We start from the raw sequence: 10,109 nt of genomic DNA on the forward strand, positions 1-10,109 counted from the left end.
TGAGCCACGATCGCCCTAAACAGCAATAATAACAATAATAATTATTTGATGTAAAAAAAGTTTATAAGAATCATTTTATATATTTTTCCATAGCATTACATTTGAATTTAACAGTTCAATCTTTCAAATAATGGACAAATATTTGTGAAATTATGATGCATTTGTGAATGTATTTTAACAATCTAAATATGCACATGTACAGACAAATGCATTTAAAAAACAAGAAAATTATGTTTTATTACATTACAGTGATTTTACATTAATTTACATTTGAAATGTAAAATCACAGTCTATTTATGTATATTTCATGATATTCTAGAAGAACAGTACAAAACTGTAAAATACACAGTAAAATACTTTTATATTACAATTTTGTTTTACAGTGTAGATCAATTGTTTCACTAAATCGTAACATGTTCATGTTTATATATGTCACACTACAAATTCAGAAAATTCTGACTTTCATGTTGTTTTTTCATGACACACTTGTGTGTATAGGCTAATGAGGAGTCTTTGTACAAGATGTTGCTGCTCACATTCATCAGATCTTCATAGCATTTTTTTTATAGATTTTTTTTATAGATGGTGTGTATATATCTATATCTATATATCTATATCTACATACATATATATATATATATATATACAGATAGATAGATAGATATAGTGTTAGAACAGAAGGTGGCACTATTCCTGAGATTACAGACAAACCATTTTTAACCCTTTAAGACCTACCATAGAACCAAGTCTGCCAGAGCTTACTTTATATTTTTACATGCTGTAGTGCCATTTTTGGGAGCATTTCAAGTTGCTATACATCAATACAACTGTTATAGTCCATATTTTAATAATATGTATGCATTAAGTCCATAGTAACTACATTAATTGCAAAAAAGTGCAATAAACTACAAAAATATTGAAAATCGTTTTTGGTTTTTTTTACATATATTTCTGCTTAGAGAAATTTAAGAGGCTTATCCCTCAAAACTTTAAATACAAAAAAGTTGCTAAAAATAGTTTACAACAACAGAAAATTTAGTTTGAGTGTCTTCATAGTTTTATTTTTGAGATACACCAATTTCTATATACTGCAGGAAAAACGAAAAACAATCCTATGATGCAAATTTACAAAGAAAACAGTATGTGAATCAGAATAAACTATTCCCAGCAGTGCAATTCGAGTTCTAAGCATCCCAGAAACTATTCAGAAAAGCATAAAGTCAAACATGACTTATAGAAACACCAGTATAGGCTTTTAACGCCTACAAGTAAAAAACTACATTTTCCGCGAAAATGACGTCACTTCCGGTTTCGGGCAGGAAATGGCTGACATGCGATCGTTCCCACTGATGTCTGTTTCAATGTGGGAAGTGTCACGAACAGCTTATCGGATCGGCAAAGCATGTTTGTGGAATATTATGTTTTTGTTCCTGCAAGCGCTTTTTATGCAATTTTTGCAAGGCTATATGTGGAAGGAAATTGTGACCTAGGGCAAGCTGATGGCAAAAGATGTAAGTACAACTCCTCCGGTTTCATATGCAAAAAGTTTAGTTAAATGTTGTGGCACAGAGCAACAGAACGTCCTGGTTTTGAATACAGGCTGGTCCTTTTTCTGTGTGGAGTTTGCATGTTCTTCCCATGTCTCTGTGGGTTCTCTCCATGTACTCTGGCTTCCTCCAGAAATTGAATGTCTCTCATTCTCATTAATCCATCCATTCATTTTCTTCCACTTATCCAATTCAGGGTTGAGGGGGTGGAGCCCATCCTAGCTGCCACTGGATGAGAGGCAGGGTAGGACAGGTCATCAGTCTCTTTCACAGGGCTAACACATGGAGACAGACAGCCATTCAAGCAACATAAAAATCACCCGTTAACCTCACCGCACTGACTGCATGTCTTTGGACTGTGGGAGGAAGCGGGAGTCCCACACAGACATGGGGAGAACATGCAACTCTACACAGAAAGGAAACCAACCAACCAAACACAAGTTTTCTTACTTTTTGTGCTAAGTGTAATTGCTATATATTGTGCAAATGCTATTCATAATGATCATATATAAGTTCAGTAGTGAAATTATGCTTAACGTGAGACATTAGGCTAGAGAGGCAAGTGAAGAGGAAGGACAGTAGATATATTAGACAAAGGATGTTGAAGCTGGAGCTGCCAGGAAGGAGGGAAAGAAGAGAACCACAAAGAAGATTCATGGATGTATTGATGGGATTAAACGTCTCGGACGAGAGGTGACACGTCTTCAAGAAACTTAAAAATGTTCAGTCACTTTTACTTCCAAGCTCGTCAGAGGTTTACATTCATCACGGGCATGAATGTCACTGTAATTTAAATATAATTTTTAATTTTACTAATTACGCCAAGAGAAGTGGCCAGTGATGCAGCCAGAATTATGCCACAATCTTGTTGATGGATACCAAAAGCATCTGGTTGAAGTGCAATTCTCTAAAGGTCATTTAACCAAATGTATGGAGGGGTATATGTATATGTTTGAGTCTGCATGCACACTTGTGACTTTGTGTGGATTAGACAAAATAAATTCAAACCTGTGCAGCCACTTCTCATTTTAAGGTTCCACCTTGGAACAAAGCCCAAGCATACCATGAAATTCACAGCCATGATGAGTGTATGTACACTGTACTGAGTCCCTTGCTCTGTTGTGATGACCTGACCTTGGATCGATGTTCTCTTCTGAGACAACCGGTGGTAGCATTCACAGCGTCTTCACCACACTTTGACCGTACAATCCAACTGTCATGGACAGAATCTGGACTAATCACTGAACATCATGTTCCTCCATTTTTTGTGGCACCATTTAAAAGGAAATGAACAGACTTTCTATCAGTGTAGGACCTTTTGCCAAGAAATACAGGTACAAAAAGGAAATAACCAAACACAAGGTTTCTTCCATTTTGTGCTAAATGTAATTTTAACAGTTCGGTTCAGACATGAAATAAAGGACAGTGTTGTACAGTGTGGCATACAGCACACAAGATCCGCAGAGTACTGACCATCCATCCATCATCCTTCCATCCTGTCTAAGCAGAGTGAAACCCTTCTCTGTTTGTAGCATCCTCAGTGCCCAGTGAACAAACCAAGGTACCAGACATATACTTCTCATAGGGCAGAGTAAAATACCACACTGATATTACTTACTGTTGAGAGACTCCTGGCTGTGTGTTGGATATTATAATCTTAAATAGTGACATTTGCTGTTTCCAGTACAACAGAAGGACATAACATTGTAATCTTTATTTTACATGTTTAGCCGTCCTCCTATGGCTTCTTTTGTAAAATTATTGCGTTGACTTTCACACTCCTGGAACATACACAGAGGATCTAAATTCAATTTTTGGTAAAGATTTGGAACCAAACTTGATTGAATCAATGAAAGTGAGAAGACCTGCAAGGTGGGAACTTCAGACTGTGATTTAACTTGATCCATGTTAACAAAACCATTAGTCACCGTTTCCATCCATAAACACACCTCATACATGATGGGTTTTATTTGTAATTAACAGTTTTCCCTGTCTCACTCTGACACTGCAGAGACTGTTAGTGTGACTCTACAGTCTCAGAGACATTGGGACGCCTCTCAGCAGATAGAAAACCAGCAGGTTTGTGCTTTAAACAGTTCCAGAGTTCACACAATATCTACCAGGAGACCTCAGAGCTCTTCATGCTTCAGTCTCTTCACAAACTTCATGGAGATGCTGATTTCCTTTCCCAGCAAGACTCAGGAGCTGCTCACAGAAACACTAAACCAAAAGCTTATTACTGCGATTGACTGGTCAGCCAGCTCTCCTGACCTGAACACCTCGGAGAATCTGTTATTATTAAGATGAAGATGAGAAACTCTGGATGAGCTGAAGGTCACAGTCAGACCAACCTGAGCCTCAGTGACTCCTCAGCAGGAGCTGATCTCCTCCATGCTACGCTGCACTGATGCAGTAACTCATGGTGCTGGAGCCCAAACCAAGTACTGAGAGTATAAACGTACAGTTTCAGAAGGTGAACATTTCTGAATGTAATATGGTTTTCATTAATCCGACGATGTACAGTTTATTATTCACACTTCCTGGCTGCCTCAACATTAATGATGCTGAATGTTGTCTGTGAAGGTTCTCTCTACCACTTGTTTTAGAACTGAAGAAGTTTCTCAGATGAGAGGTGAAACGTCTTCAAGAAACTTAAAGAAGTCCAGGCAATTTTCTTTGCAAGCTCCTTACATGATGCTGAATGTTCCAAAGTACTTTCTTGGTATCAGCTTCCAGTTATGTCCATAAAGAACTCCAGCAGAAGAGATTAAAATACAGAATTTACAAGTTTATTGTTTAATGTGAAGACAGTGATCTACACAAACAGGCGGTCTTTGTGTTTGCAGAGGGTCAAACAACAACATATCACAACAGCAACCATCACAAAGTCATTTATATAAACATGTCATCTATCCCCATGGTTACAGAACACATAGAATAACATGTACAGTCGAGTATATCTGATGTTAAAACTTTATATAAAGACAACATATGACACCAGCTTTACACAGAGAAGGACTGAAGGTTAAAGTTTTCCTTTTACCTCACAGTTCAACACTTTGATACTCAATGAATAAATAAATACATGCAGCAAGTTTGTTCTAATGAACCATTACAATACATTCAGATTACAGTTAATGTCACACTGATATGGATAACACACTCAGACCACAGGCTTCAGCACACAGATATATAAACAGCCAACTACCATCATAACACAAGGAAACAGCACAGCAGCACTGAGGAACAACACGCTCTGGATCATCATCATTATGAGCTTCTAATGTTAGAGAAACAGCTGGAAAACATCTGGCTGAGGTTAATCAATTGTTAGCAGAGGAAGAGCAAAGCAAAGCTGCATTTTCATGTTTAAGTTACATCACATACTTTACACTGTATGAACCACGACAAACTGACAGAGGGTCTGTTCTTCATACTTCACTTCCTCCACTTGAACCCATAAACTGGCGAATTTTCAGGCTCACCCATCCAGTAACATTTTCCAGATGTCCTGAAGGAGCAGACAGAGGAGAGTCAGAGAGAGCATCAGATGGATCCAGGCTAGTTTCATAATGACACACATGTAACATCACATGTTCCAATTTCACACAGAAGTGAGTGAAGCTTTCATCCATGTCATGTGATCCCACTCAGCCCTCAGGTGGTCTACACCTGATCATCACGCAGAGCCAAAGGACTGCAGCATCCCTGGACATGAGGACAATATTAACATAAGATAAGATAAGATAAGACAAGATAAGATGAGATGAGATAAGATAAGATAAGATAAGATAAGATAAGATAAGATAAGATAACCTTTATTAGTCCCACACGTGCGAAATTTGTTTGAGACTGCAGGGACAAAGCAGCTGTCTGTCACGATGTTTGTACATGAATCAAACGGTTCACTGTCCAGTTTAGATAGCTGAGTGTAAAATACTGCACTTTGGGTTTTCCAATTAATCCACAAAGATGAAACAAAACAAGGAGTGTGGAGGGCATCATCACATGAGGAGTCAGAAGTTCAGCAAATAAAATCACAATAAAAAAGCTGGCAGAGTCAATGAGATTAAGATCTCCAAGCTCATCTTCATCTAGTCCATGGAATCAAAGGATGTAACATCCAGGCTTTTCTGTCCGTAAAGTGGTGCAAAGTGTATCTACATGTGATGTTGCTAGCAGATAATCATGCATAATTATAATGAGAATATAATCAACTATAAGCTTAATTATGCTGGCAGGGTAGAATTTTGTGTATTTGTTTCTCTGTTTCTGTTTTAATGCAAAAGTACTTTTTTTCTTTTATTTATTTATTTATTAACCTTTATTTAACCAGGAAGATCCCATTGAGATTAAAAACCTATTTTTCAAGGGAGACCTGGCCAAGATAGGCAGCAGCAGGTGTCTCACAGTTACAGAGATTACTCAAACACAGGTAAGTGCAAGAAAACAAATTAAAAAAAATAAATAAAAAAAAAAGGCAGGTAAAATGACAATCAATCTAATTAAAACAGTTGCATATTATGGACTTGGCCTCAAGGATTCATAGTTTAGATTTAAAAGCACTTAATGAAATGAATTCAGTCATTTTCCAGTCCTTCTGCAGTTTGTTCCAAGCCGAGGGTGCTAAATTGACAAAAGCTCTTTTACCAAGTTCAGTTCGGGCAAGTGGAACAGAAAGCAACAAGTAACCATGCGGACGAAGAGAATACCGACCAGCATGTTTCATTGCGAGCAGGGAACATATATAAGAAGGCAGCAACCCAAGTATTGCCTTATATATAAAACTGTATAAATGAGAGTTCCTCCGACTTACCAAAGCAGGCCATCCTACCTGAGAGTATAACTCACAGTGGTGAGTCTGACATTTACGGTTAGTGATGAACCTCAGAGAAGCATGATACACAGAATCAACCATTCGAAGACATTGAGTAGAAGCATTCATATATAGAATATCACCATAATCCAGCACAGGCAAGAATGTTGCAGCAACAAGCCGCTTCTTTGTATTAAAAGAGAAACACAACTTATTTTGAAAATATCTTTCTGGTAAAGGTAATGATGTGATGAATGTCTTTTACTTATAAGTGCCAAAAGATTGTTTTAACTAATTTTAATTTTACATTTTATTTATATAATGACAAATCACAACAACAGTCACATCAAAACACTTTACATTTTAAGATAAAAGAACAACAAGCAGGCCTGCAGTGCAAGAGTGAAGTGCTCCAATAGGGTGATATGGTACTACAAGGTCATTAAGATAAGATGGGGCCTGATTATTTAAGACCTTGTATGTGAGGAGCAGGATTTTGAATTCTGGATTTAACAGGAAGCCAATGAAGGGAAGCCAAAACAGGAGAAATCTGCTCTCTCTTTCTAGTCCCTGTCAGGACTCTTGCTGCAGCATTTTGGATTAACTGAAGGCTTTTCAGCGAGTTTTTAGGACATCCTGATAATAGTGAATTACTGTAGTCCAGCCTGGAAGTAATAAATGCATGAACTAGTTTTTCAGCGTCACTCTGAGACAGGATGTTTCTAACTTTAGAGATGTTGTTCAAATGGAAGAAAGCAGTCTTACATATTTGTTTAATATGTGCATTGAAGGACATGTCCTGGTAAAAAATGACTCCAAGGTTCCTCACAGTGTTACTAGAGGTAATACATGATCCCTCATTCTTCCTCGGCTGATGCCAACTGCTTGGTCTTTTCTCTCCCTCTGTTTCTCTTTCTCCTCTCCTATCTGTGTTTATTTATTGTTGTCTGTACTCCCGGGTCTTTCTCTTTACTCCCGCCTCCAACTCTACAAACCTGTGATCTTTACACACTGACTAATGATATCATCAGCAGCTGCTTTTTAAAGTAGTGTCTGGCTCTCATATATGGCTTGATTGTTTGTGGAACTATTTTGTAAGTGAAGATGGCTTTTAGTTTTGCTCTTCCCATGTTGTGTCTGTTAGTTCCCTTTTTAAAGACCTTCACTGGATTCCCTTCCTGGAGTGTGGTGAGTTTCTAGTGATATTTTGATGGCAGCAGACTCTGGAGAGGACACCATTCTGTTTATATTGGATCTCAAATCTGCTCTTGATACTGTTGATCAGAGTATCATGATAAACAGGGTCACAGGAAGTAGAGAGGAAGAGGACATGACAGAAGAAGGAGAGAGGAAGAGGACATGAGTAAAAGGAAGGGGGGAGGAAGAGGACATGACTGAGAGGAAGCAGCTCCATCACTGACCTGTGGATTCTTCTGGTTGTTGAGATGTGGAAACTTATTGTTTTTCTGTGGAGCAAATAAAGTGAGTCTCAGAGTCCCAATGAACTGGCGACTTTATTGTGATTAATTTATTACTGCTTCAATTTCTGGGACTTTTTCAGTTTTCCCTCCTGTGGCAATGAAGAGTATGACTGGTACAACTTTTTTATTTATTGTTTGATTTGATTTTTGTGTTAGATCTCTTTCTTCAATTGTGAACACCCACATTAGGGCTACAAGTTTTGTGCAGCAAATCCCAGCATGGCCAGCAAGACCAGTTGACGCCTGGACGTATATTGGAACAGACTTTGCCACCTGCACTCAGCCTTTCTGACAGTCGAGTGTTGTTTATGAAAAAGAGCATGGCAACAATACAGAGTGTTTTTCTGCTCCAACACATCCGCGGTCCTTTCAGACGCTAAGTATGCCTGTTATAACCTGTACTTCATACATGTCTGCCTGCCTCTATGAGAGGCCTGGGAGCTTGAGGGTCCTGCACAGTATCTCTTCTGGAAAGATATCTCTGATGTTGTTACTGGCATCTGCTGGAGCCACTTGCCTAGCTTGGGAGTCATGCCTGAGAAATGCCTGTAGTCATCCACTTTGGTCATTGTGAACGTTGAAGGAGATTTGTCTCATAGTCACACTTATACTCATGTTTCCTTCACTTACATCCAACACTACTATGTTCTATTTAAATCCAGCTTCCCTTTATGGTTTGATAGGAGATTTTGTTAAACCATTGGCCTTGCTTATGTCTGCATGAGAGCAGATACTTCTGATGTACTTGTATGAAGAGTTGATGAAAAGGAAACTGACCCTGTAACTAACTGAAAACAGGTCACAGCTGAGTCGAGGGCTAATAAAAATAACACCATGGAGTCCAGCGTGACTACATGTGCAGTGTGATATTCCACACATTTGAAAGACTCATTGTGTAACTCAGGAGGCAACCCTGGCCTATAAAACAGGCAAATAAGTTGTATGGTTCAGTCCTTGCTGCAAGTACAACCTGTTCAAACCAGCGATTATGAGAGTCTGTGATCATTTGCATGAGTGTTACCCTAAGATGTCAAATCCACAATGCCAGCAGATGGTTTATTACACATGGGCCAACCCTTTACTGACACATTGTAGATAAGTTTAATGCTGGACAGCAAAGCTAACAGCCTTACATACTATTTAGATTTCTGAAGTTTTTGTGTAAGATTTTAGCTACAAATGTAATTTCCACTTAAGGATAAAGATCACTTCATCTGCATGTTTCTTAAGAAATTAAGCATGTCACATCTTTATTAAGTTCTGATTTATAAATGTCTACATAATAATACACACCTTTGGCATTAAGGTCTTCTACCTCTTTCTTCTACTCTTTCGTGTTTCCATTGGTTTATATTTTTATTTCCCAACCTTTCTCATTTTTGAGCAGGAACCTCATAAAGACCTTTGGAGCCCCGCAGGTTAAAGAACTATCTTTAAAAGATTTACATTGAGCTCAATACCACACCATTGTCTCTAAACTATTAGATCCACAAAATATCCAATCCCTTCTCGCATGAACACATCATCTGGCTGAACATATTGTTTCTAAAGTATTGGAAATAATTAAATCAGGACTGTAAGAACCAATCAGCTACATTGATTAAAGCCACTTGCCTTCATGAGGTACAGTGGGGCAAAAAAGTATTTAGTCAGCCACCGATTGTGCAAGTTCCCCCACTTAAAATGATGACAGAGGTCAGTAATTCGCACCAGAGGTACACTTCAACTGTGAGAGACAGAATGTGAAAAAAAAATCCATGAATTCACATGGTAGGATTTGTAAAGAATTTATCTGTAAATCAGGGTGGCAAATAAGTATTTGGTCACCTCAAACATGGACAATCCCTGGCTCTCACAGACCTGTAACGTCTTCTGTAAGACGCTTTTCTGTCCCCCACTCGTTACCTGTATGAATGGCACCTGTTTGAACTCATCATCTGTATAAAAGATACCTGTCCACAGCCTCAAACAGTCAGACTCCAAACTCCGCCATGGCCAAGACCAAAGAGCTCTCGAAGGACACCAGGAAAAGTATTGTAGACCTGCACCAGGCTGGGAAGAGTGAATCTACAATAGGCAAGCAGCTTGGTGTGAAAAAATCAACTGTGGGAGCAATCATCAGAAAATGGAAGACATACAAGACCACTGATAATCTCCCACAATCTGGGGCTCCACGCAAGATCTCATCCCGTGGGGTCAAAATGATCATGAGAACGGTGAGCAAAGATCCCAGAACCACACGGGGGGACCTGGTGAATGACCTGC

Source organism: Pelmatolapia mariae, linkage group LG3_W, assembly GCF_036321145.2.
Source record: "Pelmatolapia mariae isolate MD_Pm_ZW linkage group LG3_W, Pm_UMD_F_2, whole genome shotgun sequence".
Taxonomy (NCBI): domain Eukaryota; kingdom Metazoa; phylum Chordata; class Actinopteri; order Cichliformes; family Cichlidae; genus Pelmatolapia; species Pelmatolapia mariae.